Source organism: Oncorhynchus tshawytscha, linkage group LG02 (assembly GCF_018296145.1).
Source record: "Oncorhynchus tshawytscha isolate Ot180627B linkage group LG02, Otsh_v2.0, whole genome shotgun sequence".
Lineage (NCBI taxonomy): Eukaryota > Metazoa > Chordata > Actinopteri > Salmoniformes > Salmonidae > Oncorhynchus > Oncorhynchus tshawytscha.
Genome location: NC_056430.1, coordinates 68,190,295 through 68,211,030, shown reverse-complemented (window position 1 = coordinate 68,211,030; position 20,736 = coordinate 68,190,295).

The following is a 20,736-nucleotide window of genomic DNA, read 5'->3' as shown; positions in this document are numbered from 1 at the left end:
TAGGATAGATAATGGTCTGTAACAGTTTGGGTCTAGAGTATCTCCCCCTTTGAAGAGGGGAATGACCGCAGCAGCTTTCCAATCTTTGGGGATCTCAGACGATACGAAAGAGATGTTGAACAGGCTAGTAATAGGGGTTGCAACAATTGCGGTGGATCATTTTAGAAAGAGAGGGTCCAGATTGTCTAGCCAGCTGATTTGTAGGGGTCCAGATTAGGGTGTCCGACTATCTGGATTTGGGTGAAGGAGAAATGGGGGAGGCTTGGGCAAGTTGCTGTGGGGGGTGCCGGGCTGTTGACCGGGGTAGCCAGCCATTGAAAAACGCTTATTGAAATTCAACATTACCGTGGATTTTTCAGTGGACAGTGTTTCCAAGCCTAAGTGCAGTGGGCAGCTGGGAGGAGGTGCTCTTATTCTCCATGGACTTTACAGTGTCCCAGAACTTTTTGGAGTTTGTGCTACAGGATACAAATTTCTGTTTGAAAAAGCTAGGCTTTGCTTTCCTAACTGCCTGTGTATATTGGTTCCTAACTTCCCTGATAAGTTGCATATCACGGGGGCTATTCAATGCTAATGCAGTATGCCACAGGATGTTTTTGTGCTGGTCAAGAGCAGTCGGGTCTGGAGTAAACCAAGGGCTATATCTGTTCCTGGTTCAATGTTTTTTGAATGGGGCATGCTTATTTGAGATGGTGAGGAAAGCACTTTTAAAGAATAACCAGGTATCTTCTACTGGCGGAATGAGGTCAATATCCTTCCAGGATACCAGGGGCAGGTCGATTAGAAAGGCCTGCTACCTGAAGTGTTTTAGGGAGCGTTTGACAGTAATGAGGGGTGGTCGTTTGACTGCAGATCCATTACGGACGCAGGCAATGAGGCCGTGGTTGCTGAGATCCTGGTTGAAGATAGCAGAGGTGTATTTGGAGGGCAGGTTGGTTAGGATGATATCTATGAGGTTGCCCGTGTTTACGTATTTGGGGTTGTACCTGCTAGGTTCATTGATCCTTGTGTGAGATTGAGGGCATCTAGCTTAGATTGTAGGACGGCCGGGGTGTTAAGCATGTCCCAGTTTAGGTCCCCTAACAGTACGAGCTCTGACGATAGTTGGGGGGCAATCAATTCACATATGGTGTACAGGACACAGCTTGGGGCAGAAGGTGGTCTATAGCAAGCGGCAACAGTGAGAGACTTGTTTCTGGAAAGGTGGATTTTTAAAAGTAGATGCTCAAATTGTTTGGGCACAGACCTGGATAGTATGACAGAACTCTGCAGGCTATCTCTGCAGTAGATTACAACTCCGACCCCTTTGGCAGTTTTATCTTGTCGAAAAATGTTATAGTTAGGGATGGAAATTTCAGGGTTTTTGGTGGCCTTCCTAAGCCAGGATTCAGACACGGCTAGGACATCCGGGTTGGTAAAGTGTGCTACCTGGGGCGACAGGTAGCCTAGTGGTAAAAAATATATTGTTCTGCCCCTGAACAAGGCAGTTAACCCACTGTTCCTAGGCTGTCATTGAAAATAAGAATTTGTTCTTAACTGACTTGCCTAGTTAAATTTAAAAAATTAAAAAACAACTAAGGGAGAAGGCTTCTAATGTTAACATAGCATGAAAACAAGGCTTTTACGGTTACAGAAGTCAACAAATGAGAGCGCCTGGGGAATGGGAGTGGAGCTAGGCACTGCAGGGCCTGGATTAACCTCTACATCATCAGAGGAACAGAGGAGGAGTAGGATAATGGTACGGTTAAAGGCTATAAGAACTAGTCGTTTAGTGCCTTTGAAACAGAGAGTAAAAGTAGCAGGTTTCTGGGCACGGAAGAATAGATTCAAGGCATAATGTACAGACAAAGGTATGGTAGGATGTGAAAACAGTGGAGGTAAACCTACGCATTGAGTGACGATGAGAGAGGTATTGCCTCTAGAGACACCATTTAAACCAGGTGAGGTCACCGCATGTATGGGAAGTGGAACAAAAGGGCATATTGAGCAGGGCTGGTATCGACAGTAAAAAGGGTCCAGGCCAATTGACAAAATAGGTATTGTAGCCCAAGGAGTGGCTGATGGACCGCTTCAGCTAGCCGGGAGATGGGCCTAGCATTGGCTAGCTCCAGGCTAATTGGTGCTTTGCTTCGGGACAGAGACGTTAGCCAGGAGTAGCCACTCGGATAGCAGCTAGCTGCGATGATCCAGGTGAAATGTTCAGAGCTTGTGGTAGGAATCCAGAGAAGTGGGGGAAAGGAGTCCTGTAAGCTCTGAGTTGAATTGCGCTGTGCAGACTGGCAGGAGTTGTCTAAATTAATAAATACACACACTTCATTTGCTCTCACACACAAAACATGCAGACATATTTATAATGACTCTAAACACTCAAACTCAAGTATGATCATCATACAAGCAAACTCCAGTACAATCACGCGGCTGCTACTCTGTTTATCATATATCCTAATGCCTAGTCACCTTACCCTTATAGATATATACCTATATCACTCCAGTATCCCTGGACAATGTTAATATGGCACTGGAACTGACCCTGTGTATTGCTTACTTCTCTTTTTTTATTTATAGTTTTTTTTGTTCTACCTTATGTTATTTTAATAATACATTGATATTGATTACTGCATTATTGGGTTTTTGAGCTTGCAAGAAAGGCTTTTCACTGTAATTGTGCATATGACATTAAAACTTTAATCTTAAAACTAAGGCTTGTAAACGTTCACTTTTGACAAATAAAGTCAAGTGTTTTTCCTCTTCACAAGGAAAAAAGCCAGTCATCCACCTCCACCAAGAGAATCATTGGAGGAGAAGACTAGATAGTGCATTTTTAATTGCAGTGGCCCGAACATCGAGTCATAGTGCATGTTTAAGTGTGCCGTTCAGACTCATTTTGGCCCCCATTTTGAATTCTGTGGCCGACTCGTTAGAAGTTAATTAATTACTCAATAACCCATTAGTCAGTCAGTAGAGGAGAGCAGAGGGCAAGATGAGAGTTTCAAGATTTGTGAATGTAGCAAACATATAGAAATAATGTGCTTTTGATGTTGGACAATGTAGACAAAGTCGCTGACAATTTGTATGACAAGTACGTAGTTGTATCAAGGAATGGTAAGGGTGTGGCGCAAATTCCTACTGTACATCCCCAGTTATCCAGGAGGAGGGTAGACCATCCCTGTGTTATGGTAAGTAGCATACCATTTAATGCTATTCCCCGTTCCCACAAATGTTATACGTTGCATACATACATACCAAACACATATTATGTAGTACTATCTGACAAACCTCTCAGAGCACCAGTGAGAAGACCCTACCACTCACTGCAAACATGCCTCATTTTCCCTCTCACACAAATAAAACATCCAAAGAAGAAGTGTATGTTAATCTCCCCTTCATCTTAATACAAGTCTTCTGTCTTCTTTTGAAGTAGGTACTTACCTTTAGAAGGCCCGGTCTCTCTTTTTCCAACTTAATGAATGCACCACCTTGTAAAATTTGGGAAGCACATTATTGACGAAATGGAAATGGGAATGCTGACCCAGCAAGCATCACTCATCAATTTGAGCCCCCATGTCTCCATTATCAGTCTTTCCTCAACGATAACTCAAAGGACTAATTCATTTTTATTAAAGGACTTTTTATTTTGACTCTTAATAATAGGATAGCCTCCTTTTTTCAATTTTCGCCTAAATGACATACCCAAATCTAATTGCCTGTAGCTCAGGCCCTGAAGCAAGGATATGCATATTATTGGTACCATTTGAAAGGAAACACTTTGCAGTTTGTGGAAATGTGAATTGAATGTAGGAGAATATAACACAATCGATCTGGTAGGAGAAAATACAAAGAAAAAAACAACTTGTCTTTTTCTATCACCATCTTTGAAATGCAAGAGAAAGGTCATAGTTCTAGCAATCATTCTGGTTGTAATTCCGATAGTGTCCACAAAATGGCAGCAGTGTATGTGCAAAGTTGGAAAACAAAGATGGATATCTTGAAGTATGACTGAACAAAAATACTTTTAGTGTGAAGTCCACAGGTACATTTGGGCAAATCGTGAAAGAGACATTCGCATTCATATTCCATTTTTCTGCAAGAATATTGTCAAATCTGTATACTTGGACTTTGATTTAGCATTCCAAGTATTAGTAGCCAAATTATAAGTTCAACATTTGCAAAACAACCAGTTTTCATAACTTCATAACTCCGAATATCCTTATCATTTTTTGTCCAAAATGAAAAGGCATGCAGTCTTACAAGGTTAGTTGCTACATTTTAAGGCATATACATAGTTTCCTGATACTCCCGTAAAGCCCATCTCATTGGCTATCGAGTTAGCTTTGTTTGACCCCGATTGGTGCTTATTTGACAAAGATACAATCGTTCAAGTGATGGCCACCGGCGTCATGGGCGTGCCTTGAAGGCGTCGCTCTCTCACCAAATATGGTGTCCTGTAGGATATTCTACACCCCTAATGAAATAGTGAAGTCTTGTTACCTTCTAGGATCTCTGAGTAATAGATATGAATGTGACTTGACTTGTTGAAACAACGTTTAGGGTGAGATTTTCACAGATTCCTTTCTTGCATATTGAACGAGTGGAAATACACAATAGATTTTGCATGCTATATGGACCTTTTTAGGATATTATCTAACAAAACGACACTTCATGTTATCTCTGGGACCCTTTGGATGATAAATCAGAGCAAGATATCAGATTGTAAGTACACATTTCACCTTCAGAGGTGAATTTATCAAACCTATCGCGGTGAAAAAGTGTTTTGTTGTTAGGAGCTCTCCTCAAACAATAGCATGGCATTTGTTCGCAGTAATAGCTACTGTAAATTGGACAGTGGAGTTATATTAACAAGAATTTAAGCTTTCAGCCAATATAAGACACTTATATGTACTGACAGTTGTTGTTTCTCTAAAATCTGCGATCTTGACATGATGCGCTGCATGATTTACAACTGTCCAGTTGCCGAAACGCCAATCTTTAAATTAATCACATGGAATTATCACTGACAACAGTTAATAACTTAATCTTCACAACAATGTGTTGCGAAGTAGATGGTGAAATGCTTTACAACTTTTAATGGACGGAGTTATAACACCATGCATCTAAATTATGAAACACCTTCAAAAGTAAAATATATTTATAGGATGAATATATTTATCAAGACATCACGTAGCAGTGGGATATTTCATATTTTAGATGAAAAGTATAGATACAGTGCCTTCAGAAAGTATTCACACCGCTTCTCTTATTCCACATTGTGTTGTGTCACAAAGTGTGATTATAATGGATTTAAGTGTCCTTTTTTTGTCAACGATCTACACAAGGTACTCTGTAGTGTCAAAGTGGAATACAAATTCTAACATTTGTAAAATCTAAAAATAAATAAGAAAACACAACACTAATATATCTTGATTAGATAAGAATTCAACCCTCTGAGTCAATACATGTTAGAATCACCTTTGGGAGGAATTATATCTGTGAGTCTTTTTGGGTAAGTCTATAAGAACTTTACACATCTGGATTGTGCAACATTTGCCCATTATTCTTTTCAAAACTCTATCAAATTGGTTGTTGATCATTACAAGGCAACCCTTTTCAGGTATTGCCATAGAAAAAACAGTAACTAAGCCACTCAAGGACATTCACTATCTTCTTGGTAAGCAACTCCAGTGTAGATTTGGCCTTGTGTTTTAGGTTATTGTCCTGCTGAAATGTGAATTCATCGCCCAGAGTCGGTTGGAAAACAGAATGAACTCGGTTTTCCTTTAGGATTTTGCCTGTGCTTAGCTCCTTTATGTTTATTTTTATCCTGAAAAACTTCCCAGTCCTTAACAATTACAAGCATACCGATAACAGCGCCACCACCATGCTTGAAAATATGGAGAGTACTGTATTTTTCACGATCGTTCTGAGAGACGGACCAAGGCGCAGCGTGTGTAGAGTTCCACATCTTTATTTCGGTGAAACTTCAAAACATTAAACCAACAACGCAACATGAAAGTAGTGGTGCACATGCACAAACACAAAACAATATCCCACAAACACAGGTGGGAAAAATGGCTACCTAAATAGGATCCACAATTAGAGGCAACCAGCTACCTCTAATTGGGAACCATACAAAACACCAACATAGAAATATTGAACTAGAACACCCCCTAGTCACGCCCTGACCTACTACACCATAGAGAACCAAGGGCTCTCTATGGCCAGGGTGTGACAGTATTTGCCACAGACATAACACTTTGTATTCAGGACAAAAAGTTAATTGCTTTTCCACATTATTTGCACTACAACTTTAGTGCCTTGTTGCAAACAGGATTCATTTTTTTGAATATTTTTGCTTTGAACAGGCTTCCTTTTTTAAAATCACTCTCTCAATTAGGTTAGTATAGTGGAGTAACTACAATGTTGTTCATCCATCCTCAATTTTCCGCTATCACAGCCATTATACTCTGTAACTGTTTTAAAGTCACCATTGGCTTCATGGTGAAATCCCTGAGTTGTTTTCTTCCTCTCCGGCAAATGAGTTAGGAAGGACGCCTGTATCTATGTAGTGACTGGGTGTAATGATAGACTTTACTTGCTCAAATGGATATTCATTGTCTGCTTTTTTTCTACCAATAGGTGCCCTTCTTTGCGAGGCATTTAAAAACCTTCCCAGTCTTTGTGGTTGAATCTGTATTTGAAATGCACTGCTCGAGAACAAGTATTTGATACACTGCCGATTTTACAGGTTTTCCTACTTACAATGCATGTAGATGTCTGTAATTTTAATCATAGGTACACTTCAACTGTGAGAGACGGAATCTAAAACAAAAATCCAGAAAATCACATTGTATGATTTTAAAGTAATTCATTTGCATTTTATTGCATGACATAAGTATTTGATACATCAGAAAAGCAGAACTTAATATTTGGTACAGAAACCTTTGTTTGCAATTACAGAGATCATACGTTTCCTGTAGTTCTTGACCAGGTTTGCACACACTGCAGCAGGGATTTTGGCCCACTCTTCCATACCATCCTTCTCCAGATCCTTCAGGTTTCGGGGCTGTCGCTGGGCAATATGGACTTTCAGCTCCCTCCAAAGATTTTCTATTGGGTTCAGTCTGGAGACTGGCTAGGCCACTCCAGGACCTTGAGATGCTTCTTACGGAGCCACTCCTTAGTTGCCCTGGCTGTGTGTTTCAGGTCGTTGTCATGCTGGAATACCCAACCACGACCCATCTTCAATGCTCTTACTGAGGGAAGGAGGTTGTTGGCCAAGATCTCGCGATACATGGCCCCATCCATCCTCCCCTCAATACGGTGCAGTCGTCCTGTCCCCTTTGCAGAAAGGCATCCCCAAAAAATGATGTTTCCACCTCCATGCTTCACGGTTGGGATGGTGTTCTTGGGGTTGTACTCATCCTTCTTCTTCCTCCAAACACGGCGAGTGGAGTTTAGACCAAAAAGCTCTATTTTTGTATCATCAGACCACATGACCTTCTTCCATTCCTCTGGATCATCCAGATGGTCATTGGCAAACTTCAGACGGGCCTGGACATGCACTGGCTTGAGCAGAGGGACCTTGCGTGCGCTGCAGGATTTTAGTCCATGACAGTGTAGTATGTTACTAATGGTTTTCTTTGAGACTGTGGTCCAAGCTCTCTTCAGGTCATTGACCAGGTCCTGCCGTGTAGTTCTGGGCTGATCCCTCACCTTCCTCATGATCATTGATGCCCCACAAGGTGAGATCTTGCATGGAGCCCCAGACCGAGGGTGATTGACCGTCATCTTGAACTTCTTCCATTTTCTAATAATTGCGCCAACAGTTGTTGCCTTCTCACCAAGCTGCTTACCTATCCTGTAGCCCATCCCAGCCTTGTGCAGGTCTACAATTTTACCCCTGATGTCCTTACACAGCTCTTTGGTCTTGGCCATTGTAGAGAGGTTGGAGTCTGTTTGATTGAGTGTGTGGACAGGTGTCTTTTATACAGGTAACGAGTTCAAACAGGTGCAGTTAATACAGGTAATGAGTGGAGAACAGGAGGGCTTCTTAAAGAAAAACTAACAGGTCTGTGAGAGTCGGAATTCTTACTGATTGGTAGGTGATCAAATCCTTATGTCATGCAATAAAATGCAAATTAATTACTTTAAAATGATGTGATTTTCTGGATTTTTGTTTTAGGTTCCGTCTCTCACAGTTGAAGTGTACCTATGATAAAAATGACAGACCTCGACATGCTTTGTAAGTAGGAAAACCTGCAAAATCAGCAGTGTATCAAATACTTGTTCTCCCCACTGTATGTGGGGTACAGAGATAAGATACTGTAGTCATTCAAAAATAGTGTTAAACCCTACTATTCCATGAAACTTTTAAGTGACTTGTTAAGCTAATTTGTAGGATTTAGGCTTGCCATAGCAAAGAGGCTGAATACTTATTTGTAAAAAATTGGAAAAACATAATTCAATTTTTGTAATGATCGATGCTGGAGACAGGAAGCAGGTACAGGGAGAACATTTAATGAACAAGGGACATGAAACAGGACAGGCACAGCGTCTGGACAGGGGAAAAATATGCAGGGAATAACATGAGGAGCAGACAGATAAAGAGGGGGGTAATCAACAATGTAATGGAGTCCAGATGAGTCCAATATTTTGCAGTGGCGCGTAATGATGGTGACAGGTGTGCGTAATGAAGGGCAGTCTGGTGCCCTCGAGTGCCAGAGAGGGGAAGCGGGAGCAGGCGTGGCAATTTTGACATTATGGGGTATTTTGTGTAGGTCAGTGACAAAAAATTCTACATTTAATTCATTTAAATTCAGGCTGTAACGTAACAAAATGTGGAAAAAGTCAAGGGGTGTGAATACTTTCCGAATGCACTGTATTCACTGAATACATTGGTTTAGTAATTCAACAAAATATGATGTTAATAACACAATAGGGACAACATTTGATTGATAGTGGTTCAACAAAATCAATAGTGACTTCACTAAATTTATAGTGGTCAATAAACTCTCAAATGTCCACAAATATGCCCAACTGTGCACAAGTTACTGTGTTCTTTTCACAAATTGATTGACATAAATACCTGACGGGATAACGATGGCACATAAATGTACAAGGAAAAAAACAGTACTTCTCGGCGGAGTTATTATTCATACACAGAAGACAAGCAGAAGCAAATGAGCTGTGAACGAGGACAGCTGTCCCTGCTGTTGCATGGAGAACTCTGGACTTGGAGGATACAAGAGGTAGTATTAGTACACAGACAAAGGCTAATGCTAACTATTAAATACTTCTCATTGGAGGATTGTGTGTCAAGGTAGGTGAGGGTGAAGTGGCGGTGAGGGGGACTCATTATTTTTTCTCAGATTTGACAGTTGCCGTATCGGAAATAGCTCCTCTCGTCGAGCTAAGAGAGACTTGATAGAGAAATTAAAATGGTTTGTGGTGTATCCATTCCAGAGATTCTGATTGAGCCTGACAATGTTTTTCTTATAGCTATTCATGTGATTGTAAACAATGGAGGGCCCTACAATACTGTAGCGACTAAACAAACAATATGGAACAGAACAGGCTGTTACGCTGGTATAAATTATTCAGGAGACAGGCGCAGGAATGTGTAATAGTATTTTTTATAAACCTCAAATTACGGTGTGCCGTGTAAAGGCATGGGGATTAAGACCAACAAATACGTAACAAAACACAGGATTGAAACCCAAACAAAAGAGTGAGGAGTACCACTTAGAAATAACACACGCGCACAATGATTAACACACAAGACGAGACCCGTAATCATCTGCGCAATCCACAATGGTCGAAAGCCAAAACGCACAGCACAGGTACACATACCACCAACAGACATAGTAGCAATAAATCGACCGCACCATGGTGAACAAAGGGCACATATATACAAATACTAATCAAATGGGAATAGGGACCAGGTGTGCGTAATGACAGTTCCGGGGGGATCCGTGACACACACTTTCATTTGATCCGATATCATGAATGTAGTTCTTCTGAGCCAGGACGTTGGTAATTCAGGCTATTCATGTTCAGGCACTTCCACAGAAACTCTGAAAATGGAACTGTGAGACTGTGGCTAATGAAATATGTAGCTCTTGTCCACATCAGCGTTTTATACCAGAACCCATGATGCTCCTTGGTCCTGTCAAAAAGTGCTTAAAATGTTCACTCCCAGCTATACACAAAGGGAGTGCTCTTAGACTGTTTTTAATAACAGGGATGACTAGATAACTGGAACGACTTTAAGCAGCAAAGTAACCGAAAGACCCCTTTCACACAGTTGACCAGAATTTGGGGGCTATTAGAGAGCTCTCAGCTCAGCAAGGCCATTCCCCAGTGTTTCTCAAACCTAGTGCTCAAGTACCCCCCCAACAGTACACATTTTTTATTGTAACCCTGGACAAGCACACCTGATTCAACTTGTCAACTAAGCCTCAAACCCTCAATGAGATGAATGAGGTGAGTTTGTCAAGAGATACAACAAAACAATGTACTGTTGGGGGTACTTGAGGACCAGGGTTAAGAAACACTGCCATCCTCAATAGAACTGTTTAATAAGTAAATATCCCAAACCCCAGTGTCAGTGTGAACTTAGTTCAATTAGGCTTCAACTCAGCCCCTTCAGCCATTCAAGAAATTGACCATTTACGTTACTCATTTATACCTCTGCATTTACTATCATTCCAGTTATCGCCATTCTGAGGTGAAATATTAAACGAACAAAACCAACCAAAACTGAAAAATAATCATCACTGACTCACACCATTCATCTGTCAAAATTATTTTTTCTTGCCCAATATAATAGTATTTTATCCAATGAACTCCAAAGTGCCCATAAGTGGCCAAAGTTTTATAATCTGTTTCTGGTCAATCAATCCCAGAAACAGTTCTGTCTGTGAACCCTTTTTTGTCATTAATTCAACTGACCCAGTAGAGAGGAAATCAAAGTTAATTGACATTTAAACTGATATTTGAACACAGACATGCCCCCCCCCCACCTCTACGCAAACGACACCATCTTCTATACTTCTGGCCCTTCTTTGGGACACCGTGTTAACAACCCTCCAGACGAACTTCAATGCCATACAACTCTCCTTCCTTGGCCTCCAACTGCTCTTAAATATAAGGAAAACTAAATGCATGCTCTTCAACCGATCGCTGCCTGCACCTGCCCGCCCGTCCAGCATCACTACTCTGGACGGTTCTGACTTAGAATATGTGGACAACTACAAATACCTAGGTGTCTGGTTATACTGTAAACTCTCCTTCCAGACTCACATCAAACATCTCCAATCCAAAGTAAAATCTAGAATTGGCTTCCTATTTCGCAACAAAGCATCCTTCACTACTGCCAAACATACCCTCGTAAAACTGACCATCCTACCGATCCTCGACTTTGGCGGTGTCATTTACAAAATAGCCTCCAATACCCTACTCAGTAAATTGGATGCAGTCTATCACAGTGCCATCCGTTTTGTCACCAAAGCCCCATATACTACCCACCACTGCGACCTGTACGCTCTCGTTGGATGGCCCTCGCTTCAAACTCGTCGCCAAACCCACTGGCTCCAGGTCATCTACAAGACCCTGCTAGGTAAAGTCCCCCCTTATCTCAGCTTGCTGGTCACCATAGCAGCACCCACCTGTACCACGCGCTCCAGCAGGTATATCTCTCTGGTCACCCCCAAAACTACTTCTTCCTTTGGCCGCCTCTCCTTCCAGTTCTCTGCTGCCAATGACTGGAACGAACTACAAAAATCACTGAAACTGGAAACACTTATCTCCCTCACTAGCTTTAAGCACCAGCTGTCAGAGCAGCTCACAGATTACTGCACCTGTACATAGCCCATCTATAATTTAGCGCAAACAACTACCGCTTCCCCTACTGTATTTATTTATTTTGCTCCTTTGCATCCCATTATTTCTGTTTCTACTTTGCACATTCTTTCACTGCAAATCTTCCATTCCAGTGTTTTACTTGCTATATTGTATTTACTTCGCCACCATGGCCTTTTTTGCTTATCTCACCTCATTTGCTCACATCGTATATAGACTTATTTGTCTACTGTATTATTGACTGTATGTTTCTTTTACTCCATGTTTAACTCTGTGTTGTTGTATGTGTCAAACTGCTTTGCTTTATCTTGGCCAGGTCGCAATTGTAAATGAGAACTTGTTCTCAACTTGCCTATCTGATAAAGGAAAAATAAAAAATAAAAATGTAAGAAATGTTTCAGACAAACTCATAGAAAATTATGAGTTTTCCAACCCCCTTACCCATATTGGTAACTCCCACGGCATCCACCTTGTTTTTGTTGTTGTTCTTTTACAAGGTGCTAAGAATCCAGGACAAGCATCCATTCCACCAGAGAGGGAGGGAGGGAAGGAAGGAATACACCAGTTTGTCATCTTATTTGATCATTCCAGATGCTTCATTAGGACTTAGCGCTCGGCATTTGCACTCCACTCAGGTTGCACTGTTTGTTTTTATGGGAATCGATTTATCAAAAATCATAAAAATAGGCTTTGAAAAATGACTAGAATATTTCAGAATCTTCCAGCAATTGCTGAAATCATGAGGGGAAAGATACCGTATAACGTTAATGTAACGTTGGCCCAATCATCTGGAGTTGGATACAATTCATAGCTGAGATGTGAATGTGAAGAATTGGCTTTTGTCACGCCCTGACCTTAGAGAGACGTTTTATGTGGGCATTCTGTGTGATGTGGGCATTCTATTTATTGTTTTCTAGGTTTCTTTATTTCTATGTTTCAGCAGGGTATGGTTCTCAATCAGGGACAGCTGTCTATCGTTGTCTCTGATTGGGAATCATACTTAGGTAGCACTTTTTCCCTCCTTTCAGTGTGGGTAGTTAACGTTGTTTGTGGCACTTAGCCCTGTAAGCTTCACGGTTGTTTATTTCGTTTGTTATTCTGTTGGCGACATTATATAAATAAAAAGAAAATGTACGCTCACCACGCTGCACTTTGGTCTACTTCCAACAACACCCGTGACAGAACTACCCACCACTAAAAGACCAAACAGCGTGCGCCAACCTGGAGGACAAGCTCGACTGGGGAGGAGAGAATGGCAGGGGACAAGACTTGGTCACAGAAGCCTGAGAGGCAGCTCCAAAAAAATGTTTTGGGGAGCACACGGGGAGATTGGCAGATGCGCACGGTGTCTTGAGTAAGCATTCACAGGCCGGTGTGCTCTGTGCCAGTGTCCCGCATTTGCCGGGTGGAAGTGGGCATCCAGCCAGAACGGGTTGTGCCAGCTCTGTGCTCGAGACCGCCAGTGCGCCTTCACGGCCTAGTGCATCCGATGCCCGCCCCATGCACCAGGCCTCCTGTGTGTTTCCCCAGCCTGGTGAGTCCTGTGCCTGCGCCCAGAACGAAGCCTCCAGTGATGATCCATGGCATAAAGCTTCCAGTGATGATCCATGGCACGAAGCCTCCAGTGATGATCCATGGCAAGAAGCCTCCAGTGATGATCCATGGCACGAAGCCTCCAGTGATGATTCATGGCATGAAGCCTCCAGTAATGATCCATGGCAAGAAGCCTCCAGTAATGATCCATGGCAAGAAGCCTCCAGTGAGGAGTCATGGCACGAAGCCTCCAATGACGGCCTCCAGTCCGGAGCCTCCAGCGATGGCCTCCAGTCCGGAACCCCCAACTATGGCCTCCAGTCCAGAGCCCCCAGCGAGGGTGCCCAGTCTGGGGCCCGCAATGAAGGTGCCAAGTCCGGGGCCCGCAACGAGGGTGCCAAGTCGGGGGCCCGCAACGAGCGTGCCAAGTCCGGGGCCCGCAGCGAGGGTGCCCAGTCCGGGGCCCGCAGCGAGGGTGCCCAGTCCGGGGCCCGCAGCGAGGGTGCCCAGTCCGGGGCCCGCAGAGAGGGTCCCCAGTCCGGGGTCGGCAGAGAGGGTCCCCAGTCCGGGGTCAGCGGCGAGGATCCCCACACCAGAGGCGCCACCAAATCGGGGTGAGCCAGAGGTGGAGCGGGGTCTACGTCCTGCACCAGAGCCGCCACTGCTGATAGATGCCCACCCAGACCCTCCCCTATAGGTTAAGGTTTTGCGGCCGTAGTCCGCACCTTTGGGGTGGGGGTACTGTCACGCCCTGACCTTAGAGAGACATTTTATTTCTCTATTTGGTTAGGTCAGGGTGTGATGTGGGCATTCTATTTTTTGTTTTCTAGGTTTCTTTATTTCTATGTTTTGGCCTGGTATGGTTCTCAATCAGGGACCAGCTGTCTATCATTGTCTCTGATTGGGAATCCAACTTAGGAAACCCTTTTTCCCTCCTTTCAGTGTGGGTATTTAACTTTGTTTGTGGCACTTAGCCCTGTAAGCTTCACGGTTGTTTCTTTCGTTTGTTGTTTTGTTGGTGACACTATATAAACAAAAGAAAATGTATGCTCACCACGCTGCACTTTGGTCTACCTCCAACAACACCCATGACAGCTTTCTTTTTCCATTGACTGAGTACAACGGCAGGCAGATGCACATTGCATTCCATTTTGGGTTTGAAATTACAAAACCATTTCTGTGTGCAACACTTTTTATACCCTTTGATATACAGTACCAGTCAAAAGTTTTGACACACCTAATCATTCAAGGGTTTTTCTTTATTTTTACTATTTTCTACATTGTAGGCATCAAAACTATGAAATAACACATATGGAATCATGTAGTCACCAAAAAAGTGTTAACCTCACTAGGGTACGCTAGCGTCCCACCTGTCCAACATCCAGTGAGATTGCAGAGCGCCAAATTCAAATACATAAATACTCATTATAAAGATTCAGAAAACAAAACATATTTTACATAGGTTTAAAGATTAACTTCTTGTGAATCCAACCACAGTGTCAGATTTTAAAAATGCTTTATGGCGAAAGCAAACATTACAATTATTTGAGAACATAGCACAGTAGACAAATCATTACAACCAGTAACCAGCCAAGCAGAAGAGTTACAAAACTCAGAAATAGAGATAAAATGAATCCCTTACCTTTGATGATCTTCATATGGTTGCACTCAGAAGACATTCATTTGTTCGATAAAGTCTCTTTATATCCAGGAACCTCAGTTTTGTTTGCGCGTTTTCTTCAGTAATCCACAGGCTCAAACGCAGTCAAAACAGGCAGACAAAAAATCAAAATTGCATCCCTAAAGTTCATAGAAACATGTCAAACGATGTTTATATTCAAACCTCAGGTTGTTTTTAGCCTAAATGATCTATAATATTTCAACTGGACAATAACTTTGTCAATATGAAAGGTAAACAAAAAATGCACTCTCTCGGGATTGCGCATGAAAAATCTATGTGACACGTCAGGGTCCACTCATTCAGACTGGTCTTACTCCCTCATTTATCAGAATTCAAGCCTGAAACAATTTCTAAATATGGTTGACATCTAGTGGAAGGCATAGGAACTGCAATTTGAGTCCTAAGTCAATGGATACTGTAATGGCATTGAATAGAAAACTACAAAACCCACCCAAAAAATCCTGAATGGGTTTTTCTCAGGTCTTCGCCTGCCAAATCAGATATGTTATACTCACAGACACTATTTTAACAGTTGTGGAAACTTTAGAGTGTTTTCCATCCACATCTACCAGTTATATGCATATCATATCTTCTGGGCCCGAGTAGCAGACCGTTTAATTTGGGCATGCTTTTCATCCAAAATTCCGAATCCCTACCCTAGAGAAGTGAAATGAAACAAAATATATTTATATTTCAGATTCTTCCTTATACAGTAAGCGCCCTTTGCCTTGATGACGTGCTAAAACTCAGAGGTGAAACTTTGCAGCATTGTGTAAGGAGCTGGATGATCTGAATACACAATAGCTTCAGACACAATAGCTTTGGACACATTCCCCATGGTCCTTCGGAGACGGAGAAATTGAAAACGAAAGCACAGATGCTGTCTTAATATGTTTGGGGATCACACTTCATCAAAGAGTTTTTAAAAGTGTCATGAAATTCCAATACCATTGAGTGTATGTTTCTCAATGCAGTGGCGGGATGACAACCCCAATTACATAAGGTATCAGTTACATTTTCTCTCTAAGATGAGTTAAATCTTATCATTGAGGGAAAGCAATTGAAAATAGGTTATGTTATCTTGTCTCCACAGACCAATGTTAGACAGTGTAATGTGCAGCATTAGTGTGTGCTGGTTCTTTCACACAAATGTATAGTGATTTGTCTGTGAACTAGCTATGAGCCAACTATCTAGTTGGCCCAATAATGAAAAGCAGCGATTCCATATACTGTTAAAGCACCATGTTCTCTCTGACTGCATCCCACTCGGACCTCCATTTGCGCATTCACGTGCGCATCTGCAATTTGCAGAAGTGTCCCAAAGCTGAGGGAAGGTGTAGAGGGTGTAGGGGATAAATAGACCCTCAGATAGCCACTTCAGACGAGCCAGCAAGTCTGCAGGCTTCAGAGCAATATGCTATCCCAACACCCTGTGATATGTTTGGGGTTTGCACAATGTCATACAAAATACAAAATAGTGGAGAGGTGTGCCTAATTATGTCACGTTATGTCACGTGCATTTGTTTATGTCTGATTTCGAGACTTGACATGTAACAGATGAAATACCTCCCAAATTAAATGTTTAAGTGAGGTTACTGAGGTCATATCTTGAAACACAACAGGGGGATTTATCAATTTGAATTTCATGCTCGTTCTATTATTTAAAAGTGTAACATGAATTGCGTCGTTCAAGTCAGGAGGAGTGTGTCCTGAAGTTGATGGGTTTATTGATCCCATCCCATGGAAGTCACCCTCAGAGTTTCGTCAGCAACACGTGACAACCGAGGGCCCTCTGAGCTAGTTGGTAGGGTCTCTCTCACTCAAAGACATACATTACAGAATATTACAAATTTAACAAGTTTACCTCCATTTCCTTATATTCTTAAATGATCAAATTTAGCATATACCTCAATATACAGTACTTATTTACATACGCTTATCTTTTAATGGATATTACTAATCTAAATATCTACATTACGATCAATATAATCACATTGACAATAAGCTTAATATTTCCCTAACGGACCCTCCATATCTCCCTTATTTATCTATTTTCTAAATCTCTGCAGTGAAGCTGGACCTTCTGCTCACCCATGCTCCTCCATGAACCTGTAGAGTTGATATCAGGCTTAGCTGTCACATTCTGACCTTAGTTCCTTTTTATGTCTCTATTTTAGTTTGGTCAGGGTGTGAGTTGGGGTGGGCGTTCTATGTTTTGTTCTGTTTGTTAGATTTCCATGTGTTTGGCCTGGTATGGTTCCCAATCAGAGGCAGCTGTCAATCATTGTCTCTGATTGAGAACCATACTTAGGCAGCCTGTTTTCCCACTATGGGTTGTGGGTAGTTGTTTTCTGTTTTATGTGTATTGCACCTTGCAGAACTGTTCATTTGTCATGTTGTTGTTTTTTTGTTCAAGTATTCGTATTTATTAAAAGTATTATGAATACTTACCACGCTGCAGCTTGGTCCTCATCTCCTTCTCCCGACGACAATCGTTACAGAACTACCCATCAAGAAAGGACCAAGCAGCATGGTAAAGAGAGACAGCAATATCTGGAGAAATGGACATGAGAGGAGATATTGGACGGCAAGGGCTAGACATGGGGGAAATATCGCCGCCCCAAAGAAGAACTGGAGGCAGCTAAAACTGAGCGGCGGCGATATGAGGTAAGGCTGCGCAACAGGCACGAGAGGCAGCCCCCAAATATTTTGGGGAGGGCACACGGGGAGAGTGGCGGAATCAGGCGATAGACCAACTCCCCATGCTTACCAGGAGAGGCGTAGTACTGGTCAGGCACCATGTTATACGGTGAAGCGCACGGTGTCACCAGTGCGCACTCATAGCCTGGAGCGCTATAGGCCAGCCCCCGGCAAGTGGCATGCGAGAGTGGGCATCCAGCCAGGGCATGTTGTGCCAGCTCAGCGTGTTTGGTCTCCGGTACGTCGTTTCGGCCCAGGGTATCCTGCGCTGGCTCTGCGTGCTGTGTCTCCGGGGCGCTGGGAGGGTGCAGTTCGCCCTATGCCTGCGCTCCGCCCATGCCGGGCGAATGTGGGCATTGAGCCTGGAGGAGTGGTGCCAAGGCTGCGCAGAGGGAGAGGTGCGAGTGGTATGCACCAGATCTCCAGTGCTCCCCCACAGCTCGGTTCAACCTGTGCCTGCACTCTGGAGGGTCCGGGCTAAAGTGGTCATCCAGCCTGGAGGAGTGGTGCCAAGGCTGCGCACCAGAGCTCCCGTGCTCCCCCACAGCCTGGTCCATCCAGTGCCTCCTCCACGCACCAGGCCTCCTGTAGGTCTCCCCAGCCTGGTGGGTCCTGTGGCAGCCTCACGCACCAGGCTGTCTCTCCGTCTCCTCCCTCCAGGTTCTCCCGCTTGTCCGGTGCTTCCGGAGTCTCCATCCTGTCCGGAGCCGCCCGTCAGTCAGGAGCTGCCAGAGCCGCCCGTCAGTCAGGAGCTGCCAGAGCCGCCCGTCAGTCAGGAGCCGCCAGAGCCGCCCGTCAGTCAGGAGCCGCCAGAGCCGCCCGTCAGTCAGGAGCCGCCAGAGCCGCCCGTCAGTCAGGAGCCGCCAGAGTCGCCCGTCGGTCAGGAGCTGCCAGAGCCGCCCGTCAGTCAGGAGCTGCCAGAGCCGCCCTTCACTCCAGAGCTGCCAGAGCCGCCCTTCGATCCGGAGCTGCCAGAGTTGCCCTTCACTCCAGCGCTGCCAGAGTCTCCCGCCTGTCCGGCGCTGCCAGAGTCTCCCGTCTATTCAGGGCCCACTGTAAGGGTTCCCAGTCCGGGGTCGGCGGCGATGGTCGCCGCCACTTAAGTGGGCCAAGACTAAGATGGAGTGGGATCCACGTCCTGCGCCAGAGCCGCCACCGCGGACAGATGCCCACCCAGACCCTCCCCTATGGGTTTAGGTTTTGCGGCCGGAGTCCACACTTTTGGGGGGGGTACTGTCATGTCCTGACCCTAGTTCCTTTTTTATGTCTCTATTTTAGTTTGGTCAGGGTGGGCTGACGGGCGTGGTGGGCATTCTATGTTTTGTTCTGTGTGTTAGATTTCTATGTGTTTGGCCTGGTATGGTTCCCAATCAGAGGCAGCTGTCAATCGTTGTCTCTGATTGAGGACCATACTTAGGCAGCCTGTTTTCCCACTATGGGTTGTGGGTAGTTTTCTGTTTTGTGTGTATTGTACCTTGCAGAACTGTTCGTTTGTCGTGTTGTTGTTTTTTTTGTTCAAATATTCATATTTATTACAATTATTATGAATACTTACCACGCTGCATCTTGGTCCTCTTCTCCTTCTCCCGACAACAATCGTTACATGAGCCAATTATATTAGCCAATTATACATTAGCCAATTATCTTACCTTCAAATTGAAGTTAAATTAGAAGAAAATGTATTTCCTTTTTATTTAGTTGGAGCCCATGACCAAACGTGTTAGTGCAGATAATTTTTCATACATCATACCATGATTCAGTTCTAGTATTGAATTTATTTTTTTGTTCTGGCCAATGGATTGCTGTTACAACACAGGAGAAGTCATGCTTTAGATAAGACCAAGAAGAAACATGCCTGAATGATGAGTAGAGTTATTGTGATTAAGATAAAATGGGAGTTTTAATTTGATTGACAGTGTGATTGACAACTGTATTTTGTATCTAAGTTATATAAATCAACACACAACACAGGAAAGATGTCAACAAGTGACTGTAGATGCAGTGGTTGCCCAAACGTATCCCCTTGGGTAACAAAAGTCCTCACCAGAACGGATGATGACAGATTTGTTACCTGGGTACAATGAATGGGTACAATTATATATATTCAGCCTTTGAATTACAACAAATAACCTTCGATGTTGTTGTGCTAACTGATAAAAAATGACTGGATATCTGAAAGCTCCATTTTGACGAGAGGTAGATAATTCATATTTAGAATATAATCTGCTGAGCGTATGAAATCATGAATAAATATTTCCTTGTTTTTAAAAGCGAGACAACACAACTGATTTAATGTTATTTTGAGAATTGATTTATGCTGAACTGGGAGAGATATTGTTCAAATATTGTGGACAGCAGCCCATCTCCTCAGATACTTCAGTCTGTAGTAGGACCCCAGAAGGAATACTAAATATATTGTTGTTATAGCCTGGCACTCACTTCACTTTTTTATGTTAAATGTATAAGATTACTCCCACTTGCAAAGTCAAAAAGTTGCTGAGCTCATTTAAGGGAATTTGATATCAAACCGATTCTCTTATGATAGTCGACAAAGGTTGATGTCTATCCCCTCGCTTCAGGATAAGTGTTTGCTGAACTCTTGAGTGACTAGAAGGGCTTTTCTAAGTGCCTCCGTTTATGTAATCGGCTTCTTTGTGAATGTTATTGAGTGGTAGACTTAATAAAATTAAGATTATTATTACAATATGCATGGCTTCCTGTCCTCTTCCGGTCCCTGTGGGATGTAAGACAATGGAAAACTGTCCTCTGGCCTGGCTGCTGTTAGTAGAGGAAAATAACTCCAAGTCAGAGACAATTACAGATGCTTATGAAGGTTGTTTTCCTCAAAAACATATTTTTGTCATCTCTATGTGAAACTCAATGGGAGACACAAGATTATGATCGTGCAGTTTTCAAGCAAGACCACCTCACTTGACATCACATGTCATCACTGTTTGTGCAATACC